Below are 19,701 nucleotides of genomic sequence, written 5' to 3' on the forward strand. Positions count from 1 at the left end.
CCTGAGGTAGGTAGGAGGGTTTGGTCTTTGAGGCTTCTCCCAAACGGGAGTTCTCCTCCATATTAATGTACTTTTTAGCTCGTTCTTGTACCTCATTGAGAGATGTTGGGTGCTTCTTGGATATGGAGTGAATGAGTGACTAAAAGGTCCTTCTCGTAGGCCGTTGATGAGTCCCATGATGGCTGCTTCTGTTGGAAGATTTTGTATGTCAAGGCACGCTTTATTGAATCTTTTCATGTAAGTGTGGAGGCTTTTCCGATCTCCTTGTTTAATCCCTAGAAAGCTTGGCGTGTGCTTGGTCTTGTCTTTCTGGATGGATAACCTAGCGAGGAACTTCTTTGCAAGGTTGTCGAAGCTTGTGATCGACCTTGGTGGCAGGCTGTCGAACCACTTTATCGCCATTTTAGTCAAAGTGGTCAGAAAAGCCTTGCAACGGGTTGCGTCTGAGGCATCCGTGAGGTACATTCGACTTCTAAAGTTACTGAGGTGATGATTCGGGCCAGACGTACCATCATATGGGGTCATGTCAGGGGCTTTGAAGTCCTTTGGGACTTTAGCTTTCATGATTTCTTTTGTGAATGGGTCTTGGTCCTTGTGGGGGCTGTCCTCGCGGTTGGACCGAGCGGCTTTGGTTTTGAGGTGGGCTTCGAGCTTTAAGAGTTTGTCTTCTAGCTCTTGACGCCATCTTGTTTCTCTCCGGAGATCTCGCTCGGCTTCGCGCTGACGTTCAGCTTCTTGTTCGAGCTGTTTGAGGCGATCCTGCTGTTCACGAATGGCATCTAAAATTTCAGCGTTCTGAGTCTGCTTGTCTCCTTTGGATTGGAGTGTATCCTTTGAGGAGTTTGGTGTTGCATTCGTGTTCTTGAGTGGTGTTCCTTCTTCTAATCCAGAGTTGAGGTCGTTGGTAGGTTTGTTTGCCATGGGATGACTTCCAGGTCCCCGGCAACGGCGCCAATGTTTCGAAGGTTACCTGAAACTGGGAGGTCGATCTCAGACGAGATCTTCTCGCTTGACTAGAACTTCCGTGTCCGACTTGTTGAGATGGGAGGCGCTGCTGGTCCTCGTCACCGGAGGGGGGTGGTACCTGCAAGAGACTCCGATGCTTAAGTCAGTACGGGCTTTAGGTAGGTTTTTTTAGAATTGGAGTATGAGTTATACCTGGATGCTCCAGTGTATTTATAGTAATGATTGATGATCTTTCTTTGAGATAAGCTGGTTATCTTATCTTATCTTTTAGGGAGGATATCTTTATCTTTTGGTCAACCGCCTTCTGGTGGGTGGTGTCCTTTTGTTCTTGGGCCTTCTTGGGCCTCTATTACGGTCTTCCGAGCTATTTGTAAAGAGGTCGATAATGTACCAACCTTTCAAGAGGTCGGTTTCTTTACCTCGGGCCAACTCGGACCTTGTAGCTCAGACCGATGTATGGACAGGAAGGAATGGTGAGGATTGCAAGGTTGGACAAGGCTTAGAAAGATGTGACCAATGCATGTAGGTTTGGACTAAGAGATAAAAGCAAACGCAAGTTCCCAAGGGGGCTTAAAATTTGAACACGGTCATGCATGTAATGAGTATTATAGAAAGAACCCAAAAGGGAAAACCATGAAGGACATATGCATGTGAGGTACTTAGAGTAAAATGAATGCTCCAGAGATTTCCAAGGTTGGACAAGAGGTACACCTGCAAAATTCAAACCAAGGTGAGGAGGGAAAGACAACCAATTTAAGAATCAATAAGAACAAACCAAATATTCAAAACAAACAGAAAAATAAAACAACTATTCCTAACTAAACTGTGTATAAGCATGCATAAAACTTATTCATAAAAACTATTCAAAACATGAGACTCCTATGTTGAACAAATAAAAGAACCTAACTATTTAATAAGCTAGCATATTCATTAGCAAATAAAGTAAACTTACGGTGCAACATAAAGAAATAGAAACTAAATAATAAATTCAACAAACTAACTATAACAACTAAAGTAATGCATGTATTAAGTCCCAACCACAAACCAAAGAAATCGATGTACATGAAATATAAATCAAAGGTAAAAGCAACCATACAAGGCAAGGAATGAACCATGTAACACCATGCATGCAAAATATGTAATTCTGGGCATGTATTTCAAAATGGCGTTGGACACCACACAACTATTGTTGGACGGCAAATGAAAAACATGCGTATGCGCATAAGATGCGTACGCATGAAACCCTAATTGCCGTTAGGCACCAAAAGATTGTTGTTAGGCACCAAAAGATTGTCGTTAGGCATTAAAAGATTGTCATTAGACGGCATGCATCAAATTAAAACCAATATGGCTTCTATCTACATCTGCCATTCAATGCCTCAAATGTGCCATTAGACGGCATGCTCAAAATGAAGCCAATGTGGTTCTGTCCAACTCTGCTATTGGACTCCACAAATGTGCCGTGGAATGGCATGCTCAAAATGCAACCACATTGGTGGCTATCCAGCTTTGCCATTGGACGCCCCACATGTGCCATTGGACGGCAAGACTTATGCACCAAATTTAGGTCATTTGGGTCCTTTTTCACGTATGCTCAAAGCACTAACTTATGCATGGGATGCATGGATAGTTTAAACACGAAATTTGGTTGCATGCATGGTTTGTTTTAACACCAAACTTGGTTTCATGCATGGTTAATTCTGTAGAATACTATCTTAAATCACATGCCAGAATCATAATTGCTAGAGCAAGCAAAGTATTATATGTGTGGTTTGATCAAACACTAAGATGGCTCTTTCATGCATTGGATGCATTGTTTGATCAAACACCAAACTTATCCTTTGTTGCATTATATGCATTATTGGATTAAACACCAAACTTGGCTCCTGCTTGGGCCAAAAAGCTATGATCCTGCAACAAACTATCTTTACCGATATGCATCATTTATAAGTAAAAACAAAAATTGATGAAAGCTAAGAATCAACAAGAATTTAAAGGATACTATGGTTGGGTTGCCTCCCAACAAGAACTTCTTTATCATCACTAGCTTTACGTTGCATCTTCTTTTAGTTGAGCCCGTAGATGATCCTTTGACGATCCACATCTTCTCCCAAGTAATGCTTTAATCTGTGACCATTAACAGTAAATGTCCTTTGTGAATCTTCTTCCATCAATTCAACATGACCATATGGTGAAACTTTAGTCACTAAGAATGGTCCAAACCACCTAGACTTACGCTTTTCAGGAAAGATTTTCAATCTAGAATTGCACAAGAGGACCTTCTGGCTAGGCTCAAATACTCTTTTTGAAATCTTTCTGTCATGCCACTTCTTAGTTCTCTCTTTGTATATCTTAGAACTTTTATAAGCCTCTACTATGAATTTTTCCAGTTTATTTAGTTACAACAGCCTTTTCTCCCCTACTGCTTGGATGTCAAAGTTTAGGAGTTTGGTAGCCCAATATGCCTTGTGTTCTAGTTCTACTAGTAGATGACATGAATTTCTATAAACAGTTGATAAGGTGATCTACCAATTGGTGTCTTGAATGCTGTCCTATAGGCCCACAAAGCATCATCCAATTTCTTGGACCAATCTTTCCTTGAAGCTCCTATAGTTTTCTCTAGGATTCTTTTGAGCTCCCTATTTGAAATCTCAACTTGCCTACTTGTCTGAGGATGGTAGGGTGTTACAACTTTATGTTTTACTCTATATCTTTAGAGGAGAAAGTCTAGCTGTTTAATACAAAAATGACTCCCACCATCACTGATCAGACTTCTTGAAATCCCAAATCTTCTAAATATGTTCTTTCTGAGAAATTGGAGAACCACCTTAGAGTCATTGGTTGCCACAGCTACTGCTTTAACCCACTTGGAGACATATGCCACAACCACTAGGATATAGTTATTTGAGTATGATGGTGGAAATGGATCCATGAAGTAAATTTCCCATACATCAAATAATTCAACCTCTATAACGTAGTTCTGTAGCATTTCATTTCTTCTGAGTAAACTTCTAGCTCTTTGACATTCAGCACATTTCTTGACAAATTCTCTAGATTTCTTGAACAAGGTAGGCCAGTAAAAACCACACTAAAGCACTTTTATTACTGTCCCTTTCCTACCAAAATGTCCTCCATACTCAGATCCATGTCAATTGCATAGAATTCCTTGAACGTCTTCATTGGGTATGCATTGTCTGAGTATTCTATCTGAGCATTTTTTGAATAGATAAGGCTTATCCCACAAGAAATATTTAGCATCATGTATTAGCTTCTTTATTTTTTTACTTAGTAAAATCTTTTGGGATTGTCCTTTCAGCCTTATAGTTGGCAATATCTACAAACCATGGTGCTTCATGTATCATCAACAGATGCTCATCAAGAAAATACTCATTAACAAGGGAGGTAGGATCCTGGTGGCTTTTAAGAGGAAGCCTAGAAAGATGGTAATAAACCACTATTTTATGGTTTATATTGTGCTAATTTAAGTGGTTTTTATCAACTCTTTACTCACTTATTCATATGATTTGCATGATTTTATAATTCCTTTCCAATTTTGTTCTATGGTTGAAAACTTGCTTCCTAAGCCTTTAAATTGTATATTTTAATTCCCCTTTATACCATTCGATGTCGTGATCTATGTGTTAAGTATTTTCAGGCTTTATAGGGCAGGAATGGCTTAGAGGATGGAAAGGAATCTTGTGAAAATGGAAGAAACACAAGAAACCAAGGAGCTGACCAGCGAGGAACGACGCATGCACGTACCTAACGCGTGCGCGTGATTTGGAGGTTTCCATGGCGACGCGTGCGTGTACCTGACGCGTACGCGTGAAAAGCGAAGTTGCACAGTGACGCGTGCGCGTACCTGACGCGTACGCGTGACATGCGCCACGTGCAGAAAGTTGCAAAAAGAGCTGGGGGCGATTTTTGGGCTTTTTTGGCCCAGTTCCAAGCCTGAAAAATACAAAATAAGAGCTGTAGAATCGGGGAAACACAAGGGAGAACACACACAACATTCATTCACAAATTTTTAGATTTAGATGTAGTTTCTAGAGAGAGAGTCTCTCTCCTCTCTCTAGGTTTTAGGATTCTTAGTTTTAGCTATTTTTCTATCTTAGTTTAATTTAGTTTTCTATTCTACTCTTATTTGTTCTAGCTTTCTAGTTTACTTATTTCTCTTGTTGATTTGTTTATTTTCCCAATTTGGTTTATGAACTCCATGTTAGATTTGATTTCTTTATTTAATGCAATTTGAGGTATTTCATATTTATGATTTTAATTTAGCTTTCTACATTCTTAGCTTTGGTCGAGTAATTGGAGACGCTTGAGTTATCAAACACCTTTGTTGATTGATAATTGGAATTTTCTGGTTGATTTGGATCCCTCTAAAGCTAGTCTTTCCTTAGGAGTTGACTAGGACTTGAGGAATCAAATTGATTAGTCCACCTGACTTTCCTTTATTTAGTAAGCGTTAACTAAGTGGGAACAATGAACAATTCTCATCACAATTGATAAGGATAACTAGGATAGGACGTCTAATTCTCATACCTTGCTAAGAGCTTTTCTAGTTATTAATTTATTTCTTGCAATTTACTTTCCTTGTTCCTTATTCAAAAACCCAAAAAGATACAATCTCATAACCAATTATAAGTAACACACCTCCCTGCAATTCCTTGAGAGACGACTCGAGGTTTAAATAATTTGGTTTATTTTTATTGGGTTTGCTTTAGTGACAAACAAGTTTTTGTACGAAAGGATTATTGTTAGTTTAGAAACTATACTTGCAACGAGAACTTATTTGTGAATTCTTTACTAGCAAAAATCCGTTCGTCAAAATGGCGCCGTTGACGGGGAATTGCAAACGTGTGCCTTATTATTGGTTATTGTGAATATTGTGAATAATTTTGCTTTTTCGTTTCTTTGTTAGTTGTTTCTAGTTTTAGGAGTTTATTTTCATTATTTCTTATTAGTTTTTGTTTTTACTTTCTCTTACCACTATGAATTCTCACCCCTTTGGCTATGAGTTTAGTTACAATCATGTTATAGGAAGAGGAGATTACAATAAAAGCTTGGATCAAGGATGGGACAATCAAAGATGGGAGGAGCCACAAGGATTTGATCAACCCTCTTGGCAACAACCACCTCCAAGGCACTATCAACAACCATTCTATGATGCTTACCAAGACAATGGTTATGGTGGACCTCTTCGTGACAATCAACACCCACCACAAAATACCTATGAACCCCCTCCTCAATATAGCTTTAAACTACCATACTCACAAGCCCCCTACTACCAAACACCCTCATATGATCCTAACCCATATCCACCATGTCAACCACCCTATGAGCCATATGAACCATACATAGAACCACCCCAATCCCAACCTAAATACTCCCAAGAACCACCACCTCCATATACACCTTGTCCACATCCATCAATCCAAGAGCCATATGATCCTAATTATGCTATCCGAGCGAAACAAGAATCAAAGGATCGTCTCAAGGAAACAGTGGATAGGTTTCATGTAACCCTTCATTAATTGGACCAAATGGTGAGCCGAATAGCACCCGAAGCTCACGTGGCTAAAGAGTCTCAACTTGAGGACCAAGGATTGAAGTGTGTTGTGCAACAAATAGAAAAGATGGAGAATGTTGAACCACCACATCCTAAATATGATGAACCACCCTCTTATCATGAAGCTTTCCTCCCAAATAATGAACCCTCATATCCACCCCAATCTCCAATGAATGACACTTTAAGTGTTCTTCTTCAAGGTGGTAGGTAATTTTGCCTCTCTGCACTTCAATACTCAAAGCACTCCCTTGGCTACATGTGGAGTCATTAGAAGAGCGTAGCATGAAGGAGACACTAGAAACTCTAGTGGACAATGAGGAACGTGATTTTGTGTTGGAACAAGTGGAGGAAGCCGTAATAATTGAAGAGGAAGAAGTGGTTGCAGACTTAGGAGATGCTAAACCTCCATGGGAATTTAGAGTTGTCGAGTATTCCTCCAAAAAGATTGAAGTTGATGTCAAGGAGGCTAGTGCACACCCCCCATGGTATATTCCTTATGAAGACTTGGACGGGATATATCAAGAAGCAAGTTCCCTTTGTGATGAGGATCATGAATCAAGTCCTCTTAACGATGAATCGACATCCACAAATGAACTCCTTGAATATGAAAACTCCCCTCTGATTGAGTCTGAGAATGATATGAAAGCGGAAGTCCTTTGGAAAGGATGGACGGGAGTTGAGTACCCTTTGTCAAGAACGTTGGAGACTTCTCCACCTAGGTTGCCATCTATCCCTTCATTTGAGTGGGTAAGGCTTGTCTCTATTCGCCTTACCGTTCCACTTGAATATGGTATTCTTGAAACGGATGGTCAACTTAGGAGACTTTGTGGAATTAAGTGTAAGAGAAGGATGTTTAGTGGTTGGAGTTATAAATCAAGGCTCATCAAGGTTGATACTTCAAGAGCTAGATGCAAGGTTGAGACTAGTGAACATTTGGTTGGATCTAAGAGAAGAGTTTGGTATTGCATAGAGAATTCAGACTGTCCGTCACCCAGTTGGACCAATGATGACCCACTTAGAGACGGGTATAGAAATAAGATTTGGGATCCAGGAATATATGAGGATCAATTTTGGGAGCTCAAAGCTTGTGAAGAACTCCATCAAAGCTTGGGGAATTTACTTGGTCTTGATAGAGCTTACTAGAAGTCCAAGCATTGGTGGATGTTCAGAGATGAGTTCAAGCACAAGCCACCATGACAAGGAGCTCACCAAATGTCCAACTTAAGGACTTTAACTAAAAGTGCTAGGTGGGAGACAACCCACCATGGTATGATCTTTCATTTTTATTCATAGTTTCATTTTATTTTATTTTATTTTTATTAGTGTTCATTCATAATTTTGGCATATTCATCTGCATTCTGCATTTTGCATTCTGCATAAAAAAAAGAGGATGTGATGCGTATGTGTGACCCACGCGTACGCGTCGATGCGAATTTAGCTCTTAGTAAAAAGTTACAGAGAGTTGCGTTGGAGGCGTGCTGGAAGGGTGCCTGACGCACAAGCCTACCCATGCGCACGCGTGGGTGATGCGTACGCGTCACCTGCAATTTTGCCAATCCACGCGTAAGCGTCAGCGACACGTACGCGTGGATGAAAAATTCGCGTAAGAGAGTGTTTTGAACAGAGAGTTGCGCAGGAAGGAGGCTGGTGTCGTGCATCTGGCACGACGAGATGTCACGCGTACGTGTGACTGACGCTTACACGTCGCCTCTTCTTCTGCAAACCCACGCGTGCATGTGGGCAACGCGCACGCGTCGCGTTGCAGATTCCATTCCTCTCATTTTTCTCTCCTTTCTCCTTCTTTCCTCCTCCTTTCTTACTTTCTTCTTCTTCTTCATCTCTTTAACTTCTCATCCTTACTCACTTTCATTCTATTTTACTTAATCTAGTTGCATACTTTCATTCATCGCATTTTAATTCTGTGCATATTTTTATTTTCTTCTCTAAGTTATTATTTTACTATTGGTGTTAAACGGTTCTTATTCAACTGATTGCATCTCTTTTACATCCTGATTGCTTCATGCCTTGTTTTATATTGTTGGGTGATATTAATTATCTGTCAACACCAATCTTTTATTATACATGTATTCCTTTTGCATTGACATGGATTTATATTGTCTTTCATTACCTATTATCTCTTCCCATTGTTGCAATTTTTGCACTATTGATATGCTATTTGCTTCTACTATTTTCTCACTTGCATGTTGTAGCTACCATGTAATTGAGACCCTCATTATTTGGCATTCACCCACCCATACTTTATTTGTTTTCTATCTTTTTTTTGGGTTACTTTTCTTTCCTTTTTCTTTCAAGATGGCCACCAGGAAGGGAAACGGAAAACTTTTACATGAGGCGACAAACAAGTCCATCTGCATAATCTATGGAGAAAAGCGTCAGTTGGAGCAGCCCGTCCACTTGCACATCTTAGCATGCACCAATGACGGTGCAATCTTTAAGTGTGGGGAGGTCGATACCGACTTCTGTGGGTTAGTTATTTCCTATTTCAACACCAATGTTTAATTTTCCTTGTTAAATTAGTTGTTGCATTTGCATGTTTGATTGCATGTTTGTTCGATTTTGTGCATGTTCTTCTACCACTACTTGGTCGAAGTAATAATTTCTTTTCAAGACTCTTTTTATAGTATTTCACTAGTTTAAATTGAAAATTTGTGTTAAACTTGTTTGAAGACTGTAATTTGGAACATGAATTATAGCTAAGAACACACAACCTGTGAGATTTGAGCTTAATTACATGGTTACATTATTTAACCGTGATATTTTATTCTTGTGTATTCTCTTCTCTATGATTGTAATCTATATTTTGTTCCATTCTATATGTTCATTATTTAGTATATTTATATGCTTGCATACGATTGAGGCCATCATTTATTATTAGCTCACTTATCCCAAATAGCCTACCCTTTCAATCACCTTTGTTAGCCACCTTGAGCCTTTTAATCCCATTTATTCTGTATTTTACCACATCACTAGTCTTAAGTGAAAAAACAAATTAATTATCCTAATTGAATCTTTGGTTAGCTTAAGATAGAGATTGTGTATCAATTAAAAGTGGGGAACTGTAGGAACTTGGGTTGATGAAAGTGTACAGTGTTCTATTGACAAAATATTGGAAATTTGGGTGCCTACTCATGTAAGGCCAGAAAAATTAAAAATTTATGTGCATTGATATGTTATGTTTGCTTTTATATTTTTAATCAAAAAAAAGAGAGAGAGAGAGAGAGAAAAAAAAGAAAGAAAAAAGAAAGAAAAAATATTCAAATAAATAAATAAATAAGTAATTAAATAAGGGGACAAAATTACCCCAATGCTAAGTTTAATAATCAATGCATATGTGATAAAATTAAAGAAATATTTGGTACATGAGTATGTGATACAAAAGTGGGAATTATGGGTAGTTAGGCATGATTTTAGAGTTACATAGAGTGTGTGTGTGTTAGGTAAGAGCTTAGGTTAGTCAAAGATTCATATTTCAGCTCACTAGGCCATACATATATCCTCACCCTTACCTTAGCCCCATCATAACCCTGAAAAGACCTCATGATATTTGCATTGGTATACTAAATTTATGTTGATTGGTTAGATGAAGAACAAAGTCTAGAAAGCATGACTAGAGAAGAGTAGAGTGAATTAACCTTAGACACTTGAGAGATTTGAGTGCATATACACTACCAGTGAGGGTTCAATGCTTGATTCTATGTTCCCTACTTTCATGAGCTATCTTCTTACAAGTTTACCTGTCTTTTATTGGATGATTTGAATTAGTGAAATCTGGTTTATTTTTGTCTTGAAGAGCTTATTCACTTTTTAACCAAGTAGACATAATCATCTTAGCATATAGTTGCATTCATAGGTTGCATCTCATGAGTCTTACTTTCTCCCATTCATTCTGTATATCTCCTTGAGCTTAGCAAGAGGACATGATAATGTTAAATGTGGGGAGATTGATAAACCACTATTTTTTGGTTTATATTGTGCTAATTTGAGTGGTTTTTATCAACTCTTTACTCACTTATTCATATGATTTGCATGATTTTACAATTCCTTCCCAATTTTGTTATATGGTTGAAAACTTGCTTCCTAAGACTTTAAATTGTATATTTTTATTCCCCTTTATACCATTCGATGCCGTGATCTATGTGTTAAATGTTTTCAGGCTTTATAGGGTAGGAATGGCTTAGAGGATGGAAAGGAAGCTTGCGAAAATGGAAAGAACACAAGAAACCAAGGAGCTGACCAGCGAGGAACGACGTGTGCGCGTGATTTGGAGGTTTCCATAGCGACGCGTGCGCGTACCTGACGCGTACACGTGAAAAGCAAAGTTGCACAGCGACGCGTGCGCGTACCTGACGCGTACGCGTGACTGACGCGTACACGTGACATGCGCCACGTGCAGAAAGTTGCAAAAAGCGCTAGGGGCAATTTCTGGGCTCTTTTTGGCCCAGTTCCAAGCCAGAAAAATACAGAATAAGAGCTGCAAAATGGGGAAAACACAAGGGAGAACACACACAACATTCATTCACAAATTTTTAGGTTTAGATGTAGTTTCTAGAGAGAGAGGCTCCCTCCTCTCTCTAGGTTTTAGGATTCTTAGTTTTAGCTATTTTTCTATCTTAGTTTAATTTAGTTTTCTCTTCTATTCTTATTTGTTCTAGCTTTCTAGTTTACTTATTTCTCTTGTTGATTTGTTTATTTTTCCAATTTGGTTTATGAACTCCATGTTAGATTTGATTTCTTTATTTAATGCAATTTGAGGTATTTCATATTTATGATTTTAATTTAGCTTTTTACATTCTTAGCTTTGGTCGAGTAATTAGAGACGCTTGAGTTATCAAACTCCTTTGTTGATTGATAATTGGAATTTGCTGGTTGATTTGGATATCTCTAAAGCTAGTCTTTCCTTAGGAGTTGACTAGGACTTGAGGAATCAAATTGATTAGTCAACTTGACTTTCCTTTATTTAGTAAGGGTTAACTAAGTGGAAGCAATGAACAATTCTCATCACAATTGATAAGGATAACTAGGATAGGACGTCTAATTCTCATACCTTGCTAAGAGCTTTTCTAGTTATTAATTTATTTCTTACAATTTACTTTCCTTGTTCCTTATTCAAAAACCCAAAAAGATACAATCTCATAACCAATTATAAGTAACACACCTTCCTGCAATTCCTTGAGAGATGACCCGAGGTTTAAATACTTCGGTTTATATTTATTGGGTTTGATTTAGTGACAAACAAGTTTTTGTACGAAAGAATTATTGTTAGTTTAGAAACTATACTTGCAACGAGAACTTATTTAAGAATTCTTTACTAGCAAAAATTCATTCGTCAGATGGTCTGCAACTTAATTTTCTACTCCCTTTCTATGTCTTATCTCAATATCAATTCTTGGAGTAAGAAAACTCATCTTATAAGCCTTGGCTTGGCATCCTACTTAGACAATAAGTACTTGAGAGAAAAGTGGTCAGTATATACAATAATTTTAGAACCAATTAGATAGGATCTAAACTTATCAAAGGCAAACACTACTGCTAATTATTTCTTTTTTCAGTTGTTGTATAGTTCTTTTGTGCATTATTCAACACATAACTAGCATAGTAAATCATATGCAACAACTTATTCTTCCTCTTTCCAGTACAGCACCAATTACAAAATCACTTGCATCACACATGAGTTCAAAAGGTATTTCGCAATTTGGTGGTGCAATGATTGGTGTTATGACTAACTTGGCCTTAAGAATTTCAAAGACATGCACAAAAGGTGCATCAACAACTAGAAGGTTGCTCAAAGGTTATGCTATTTTTGAAAAATCTTTGATGAACCTTCTGTAAAAACCAGCATGTTCTAAGAAGCTGCTTATGGCCTTAACATTGACAGGTGGTGGAAGTTTTTTCAATCACTTCCACTTTAGCCTTATCAACTTCTATACCCTTACTTGAAATTTGGTGCCCAAGGACAATAACTTCAGTTACCATAAAATGACATTTTTTCAGTTTAAGACAAGATTTGTCTCTTAACATCTTTTTAAGACTAAGGAAAGATGTTGTAAGCATGCATTAAATGAATCACCAAAGACAGAAAAGTCATCCATAAATACCTCAATGAATTTTTCTACCATGTCTGAGAATATAGAAAGCATGCATTAAAAGGTGGCTGGAGTATTGTATAAACCGAATGGAATTTGGCAATAAGAAAAGACTCCAAATGGACAAGTGACGTGGCGGAAATTGACTAATTAAGAATTGATATAAGTTGTGCGTTGCAAGTATAGTTCTCAACCAACCAGAAATCCGCTTATCAATTTAAAAGGATGTCACAAAAATTAAAATTAAAATACTGGGAGTATGAATCCTAGGTTGTCTCCAAACGAGTTGCAGAAAGGTGTGCTATTTTATTAATCAGATATTTTCAGAAAGAGTTTGAGTTGAATAAACAGGAAATTAAATTGGAGAAATTAAGTAATTTAAATAAAAGCCTTGACTGGGAGTTGATTAGCTGGAAGCCCTATTCTTGTTGCAGTACCTTCAAGATTAATTGATAATTTGGGGTTGTTCTGTTTAGTTATCCCTTACTAGGTAAGGGAAAGTCAAACAAGTTGGAATGCTGTTTCTATTCACAAGTCCCAATCCGCTTACTTGGAAGGACTGGCGTTAGTGACTAGAGAGCAATCTAACAATAAACCCAATTACAATTTCTCCTTTGAGCATTCCAACTCAAGGGTTCCTTTCAATCAACTCCCCATCAAGTTAGGGAACTACTCGCTCATTGTGAATGTGGAATTCATAACATAGGAAAGGGAATGAAAGAAAGACATGATAAATAAAACTCAAGAAAATCAATTAAAAATAAAAGTAACTCTTGTATTAATAAATTCTAAAATAATCCAATAGTAAAATTGAGTAAATTAAAGGACATGGAAGAGTAAAGTCAAGTAAAGAAAACGAACTAGAATGACAAAGTCTTGATGAGGTAATAACTCTTCTCAATATCCCAATGCAAAAAGCAATAAAAATCCTAAGAACTATGAATGTGTAGAGAGAAAACCTAGAAGAGGAGTAAAAACTAGATCTAAAACTAAAATTGTGTAGAATGAATGTTGTCTTTTGGTTTCTGCATGTCCTCTGGTTCTAGTCTGCTTTTTCGGGCCGAAAACTGGGTCAAAATAGGGCCCAAAATCGCCCCCAGCGAATTTTGCAGATTATGCAGATCGCGCATGTCATGCGATCGCGTTATCCATGCGGACGTGTCATACGGCGTTTTGCTTTGCCACGAGGGCACGTCGTCCACGCCTCCGCGTCACTTGTGCTATTCCAATCCGCGCGGTCACGTGAGCCATGCGGCCGCATCACTGCGATTTCCTCTCTTCCGCGCGGTCGCTTGAGCCATGCGGCCGCGTCACTTCTCGCTGGTTATCTCCTCAATTTCTTGTGTTCCTTCCATTTTTGCAAGCTTCCTTTCTAATCTCTAACTCATTGATGCCCTATAAAGCCTAAAACAATTAACACACAGATCACGGCATCGACTGGAATAAAGAAAAATTAAAATACATAATTAAAAGTCTCTAGGAAGCAAGTTTTCAATCATGTAATAATTTTAGGAAGGAAATATAAATGCACGCTAATCATATGAATAAGTGGGTAAAGATCGTGATAAAATCACACAATTAAACACATTATAAACCATAAAATAGTGGTTTATCAACAAGTAAAAGTTGTCTTCTCTTAGTCTAAAGGATCCACAACAATTTGGTTGTAGCCAGAGTAACCATCCAGAAAATAATAAAAAGCATGGCCTGCCAACCTTTCTAACATTTGGTCTATGAATGGAACGAGAAAATGATATTTTCTAGTGGCATTGTTAAGTCTTCTATAATCAATACACATGTGCTATCCAGTGACTATCCTTGTTGGAATTAATTCGTTCTTTTCATTGGGTACCACAATGATTCTCCCTTTTTTTGGGACTACTTAAACAAGACTCACCCAAGAGCTGTGGATATGGGATATATGATACAAGCATCCCATAATTTCAGCACCTCTTTTTCGAAAACTTCCTTCATTATTGGGTTTAGTCACATCTATGCTTGTACTACTGACTTTGCATCATCTTCCAATAGGATTTTATGCATGCACATTTTGGACTTATCCCCTTGAGATATTTTATAGTCCAACCAATTGTACTCTTATAGTTTCTCAAAACTTTCAGCAATTTTTCTTCTTTTAGTACACTCAATGAGGAACTAAAATTACTGACAGTGTGTCCCTGGCTCAAAGAAAAGCATACTTGAGGTGTGAAGGTAATGGTTTCAATTCAAACTTAGGTGCTACCTCTTCCTTCTTCATTGGCATGTTTAAAGTGGGTTTGACTCCCTCTTCTTTTTCCATGAAGAGGCATTGAGAGTCTTTAAGAATCTCATCAAATTCTTCTTCTCCCAAGGCTTCATGTACCAAAGACTTTATCACATCAACCTTCGTGCATCCCTCAGAATCACTTGGATCATTCATGGCTTTAAAAACATTAAACTCTATCTGTTCATCATGAGCCTTTAGCACAAGCTCTCCCTTTTGCACATCAATAACATCCTTGGCAATGGCTAATAATGGTTTTCCTAAGATAATTAAAGCATTCACATCTTCTTTCATGCCCAAAATCACAAAATCTGCAGGAAAGATAAATTTCTCCACTTTTACCAAAAGATTTTCTACCACTCCATGAGGAATTTTCAATAATCTATCAGCTAATTAAAGTGACATTCTTGTAGGCTTGATTTTCTTAATGAGCATCTTTTTTATCACTAAAAGGGACATCAAGTTGATGCTAGCACCTAAATCACAAAGTGCTCTTTTAATGGTCATTTCTCCAATGGTGCATGGAATTTAGAAGCTCCCAAGGTCCTTCAACTTTGGAGGCAAATTCTTTTGAATTATGACACTACATTCTGGGGTAAGAACAACAGTTTCATTATCCTTCCAATTCCTCTTCTTGGACATGAGTTCCTTCAAGAACATAGCATAGAAAGGAATTTTTTCTAATGCCTCAGCAAAGGGGATGTTGATTTGTAGCTTCCAGAAGATCTCTAAAAACATGAAAAATTATTTGTCGCTAAAATTCCTTTGAAGCCTCTGTGGATAGAGAATTCTAGGAGCACAAGGCGTCATTGTCTCCTTATCCTTTGGTGGAATGGATGTAGAGTCTCCTTCTTCCTCTTGTTTGTTAGCTTTCTTAATGACCTCAACTTACTCTTCATTGCATGTATCCTCCTTTCCCACCATCTTACCACTTCTCAAGGTAATAGCTTTGTATTCCTCTCTGGGATTGAGAATTGTATCACAAAAAAATACATTGGTAGATTTCTCAGAAAGTTGCTTTATAATTTATCCTATTTAAACTTCATGATTCCTGATAGATACTTCCTGATTTTTTAAGTTGGCCCTGATTTCTTGCATGAAGTTGTTAATTGATTAGACAAATGAGGTTGTAGTTTGGGAGAGTTGTTCTAATGAAAGATCAAGGGATGAAGGCTTTGAAGGGTTTTGTAGGGCTACTAGGAGTGTATTAAAGTTATTTTGAGGGTTGTGAAAATTATTTTGAATGTTTCAGAAGTGGTTTTTATTATGAGGCTAATTGTTGAAATTGTTGTTGAAATTATTGCTCCTCTGTCCTTGGTCTTATTGATTGCTCCACCCAAAATTGGGATGGTTCCTCCATCCAGGATTATATGTCTTTGAGAAGGGCTCATTTTGTTGTGGCCTGGATTAATTGTCCATGAAGTTTACTTGCTCCACAAAGGAATGATCAAGATTGAATGGTTCACAACTTTCACCAAAGGATTCTCCTCCACTCATGTCATAAGAGGGGCCTTGTGTGCTTACTGAAGAGACTTGCATGCCTCCCATTTGCTTAGTGAGTGCCATAAGTTGTTGAGACATGATTTTGTTTTGTGCAACAAGAGTATCCAAAGTATCTAGCTTCATGACTCCTCTCTTCACATTGTTCCTTTCTGAGGAAAACAAATATTGATTGCTTGTAACAATCTCAATGAGCTCCAAAGCCTCTTCAGTGATCTTCTTCATATGCAATGAACCTCTAGCTGAATTGTCCAAAGAATTCCTTGAAGTAGGAGTAATACTATCATAGAAAATCTTGAGTTGCACCCAATCAGAAAACATGTCAGGGGAGCATTTTCTCAATATTTCTTTATATCTTTCCCATGCTTCATAGAGTGACTCTCCTTCTTGTGCCTGAATGTTTGAATGCCTGTCCTCAACTTTGTCAACCTTTGTGGTGGGAAAATTTTGTTCAAGAATTTGCTAACCAAATTATCCCATGTTGCAATGCTCTCATTGGGTTGAGTCTCAAGTCATTTCTAGCTTTTTCTCTCATAGAGAATGAAAATAGCATCAATCTATAAACCTCAGTAGGGACACTATTAGTCTTCACAGTATCACATATTTGAAAGAAGCTTGAAATGTGTTGATTAGGGTCCTCATGAGGACTTTCTCCAAACTGACAGTATTATTGCACCAATGAAATCAATTGTGGCTTTAATTCAAAGTTATTGGCATTAACATTGGGTGTGAGGATGTTGCTCCTACAATTCCCAGGTTTGGGAGTTATGTATGATCCCAATGTTCTCCTAGCATGTTGAGCATTATTGGCATTGTGATTTTCTGTCATGTGCTCTAGTTCTTTCTCAGCTTCTTCAAATTCTTTAACTTTTTCCACTAACTCAATTCCCTATCTCTGGTTCTTTAACTTGCTATTCCTTATCTGGTAGAGAATTTGTTTAATTTCAGGATCAAAATAAAGAGGTTCCTTATCTTTATTGCCCTACATAAACACAAAGCAACAAGCAAAATTGGAATTTTCTACGTCAAAGTGAGGGAAATTTCCAGTGAGGCAATAACACAAACAGTTAAAAAACTAAAGATAAGAAAATAACAAAAACAAGTAAATAACAAAAATAAAAAGACAAAGTGTATAATCTAGGTAATGAATTAATGTGGTAGTCATTAATCACAGTTAATTCCCGGCAACGGCGCCAAAAACTTGATAGTGGATAATCCACAACTCAGCAAGTGCACCAAATTACATCAAGTAATACCACGGTGAGTGGGTTATGGTTCTCACAAGGATCAATGGATTAAGCAAATAATGATTAATTGATTATTCTGGTTAGACAATTCATATTTGACTGATGATTAATCAAGAAACATAAATAGGAAACTAAATGACTTTTGGCAGTAAAGTAAATGAACTAAAAGTAAATAACTGGAAATGAAAATGAAATAACAATAAAGCTCATAAATAAATTAAGAGCACAAGCAGTAAATTAATCTCAATTGTAAAATTAAACATAGCAGTAAATGAAAGCAGTAATCAATCAATTAAGAAGATAAAATGAGAATGAACATTAAGGTTCAGAGATGTTAATTCCTTAAAGAGAATATATCTCAACTCTATCTCAATCATGCAATTATAGATCTCTAGCAAATCATAAGTGAATGAATCACAATTCCTTAGTGATTCAATCTCTCTTGACTTAATCAATTGCCAATTCCTTGATCAATTGCTCATGAGAAGAGATGAAGCACATTCTCTGATTTCATAACCACACAATTCTTAAGATCTGAATCTAGTTGATTCAATATCACTTATCAAATCCAAATTCAAAATCATAAACATTGAGAGAGAGAATCTTTAAGCTCAATTTCTATGATTCATTTTTCCAAATGATCATGAAATTCAATTCAGCTTCAAACTAATTTCTAATATATTTGAATCCTTGAAATGAAGAACGAACATTCTCTCTTAAGAAATAATAACATAGATCAAAGATAGAGAATTAATAAAATCATTCCATTAGAAGTTAACAGAGCTCTTCTCCTCAATGGAAGAGAATTAGTGCCTTATAATTGAAAGCACCAGCTACAATTCTAAAGGAAAACCCTTTAAACAAAGAAGATTCAAATTGTGTAAAATGCAAAAAGTGTCAAAAAGTCCCCTTTCAGTGTTCTCTAAAAAGATTTTATACTCTATCCTAAATTATATCTAGATTCAAATGCAAATTTCCCGTAAATTCAAATCTAATTCAAGCCAAACTCAAATCTAATTCCACTTGATCTCATGGGCTTGTGAAGTTTTGATTCCTCCAATTAAAAGCTGATACGGATTTGATGAATTCAATATTACGTATGACTTACCGACAAGTGCATTAGGTCGTATCAAGTAATAAAACTCACGAGAGTGAGGTCGATCCCACGAGGATTGAGAGATCAAGCAATTTTTATTAATCGGCTATTCTAGTTAAACAAGCAAATTGATGAAGTTTGTTCAAATCTTAGATAACTTGATAATGAAGTAAATTGCATGAAACGTAAAGAGCAAGAAAATAATTGACTAAAAGTTAAGAGCGGGAATGTAAACAACTACAAATTAAAGTGCATAAATTCAAATTGCAAGAATTGTAAATGCGGATGAATAAATGACAATGAAATTAAAGTGTTGGAATGTAAAGGGAATTGGGGATAATGGGTATCAAATAGAAACTAGTAATTTAGAAAGGAAACTAAAACAAGCAATTAGAATGAAAAATTGAAATAAGTGAAGAAATGATAAAGGGTGAAATCATTAGGGATTGGAGATGTTTTAATTCTTCCTAAATCAATGATTCTCAACTCCTTCTCAATCATGTAAAGTAGATACATGGCAAATTATAAGTAATCGAATTCCAATCTCTTGGTAATTCAATTTCTCTCAACATAATCAATTGCCAATCTCTTGATATTTTACTCATGAGAAGAAGTGAAGTTCAATTTCTAATCTCAAGCCACACAAGCTCATCATAGAATTCTAATAGATCTAATCCCTCTCTTTATAGAATTAGATATTTGAAGCACAAAAATTCTCTCTTAGATAAACGATATTTGAATTGGGAAGAAGAATAATAACATCAATTCATTGGAATTAACAGAGCTCCTTCCCCTAAGGAATTGGGGTTTAGTGACTCATAGCTCTCTTACAAAACTAATAATGGAAAAGAAAAGACTGAAAAATTAAACTAAAAGCTAAGTACAAGCAAAAAAAAAGTGAAGTCCCTTGAAGCTCCCCAAAAGTCCCCTATTTATACTACTTCTCTGCTCTA

Source organism: Arachis ipaensis, chromosome B01, assembly GCF_000816755.2.
Source record: "Arachis ipaensis cultivar K30076 chromosome B01, Araip1.1, whole genome shotgun sequence".
Lineage (NCBI taxonomy): Eukaryota > Viridiplantae > Streptophyta > Magnoliopsida > Fabales > Fabaceae > Arachis > Arachis ipaensis.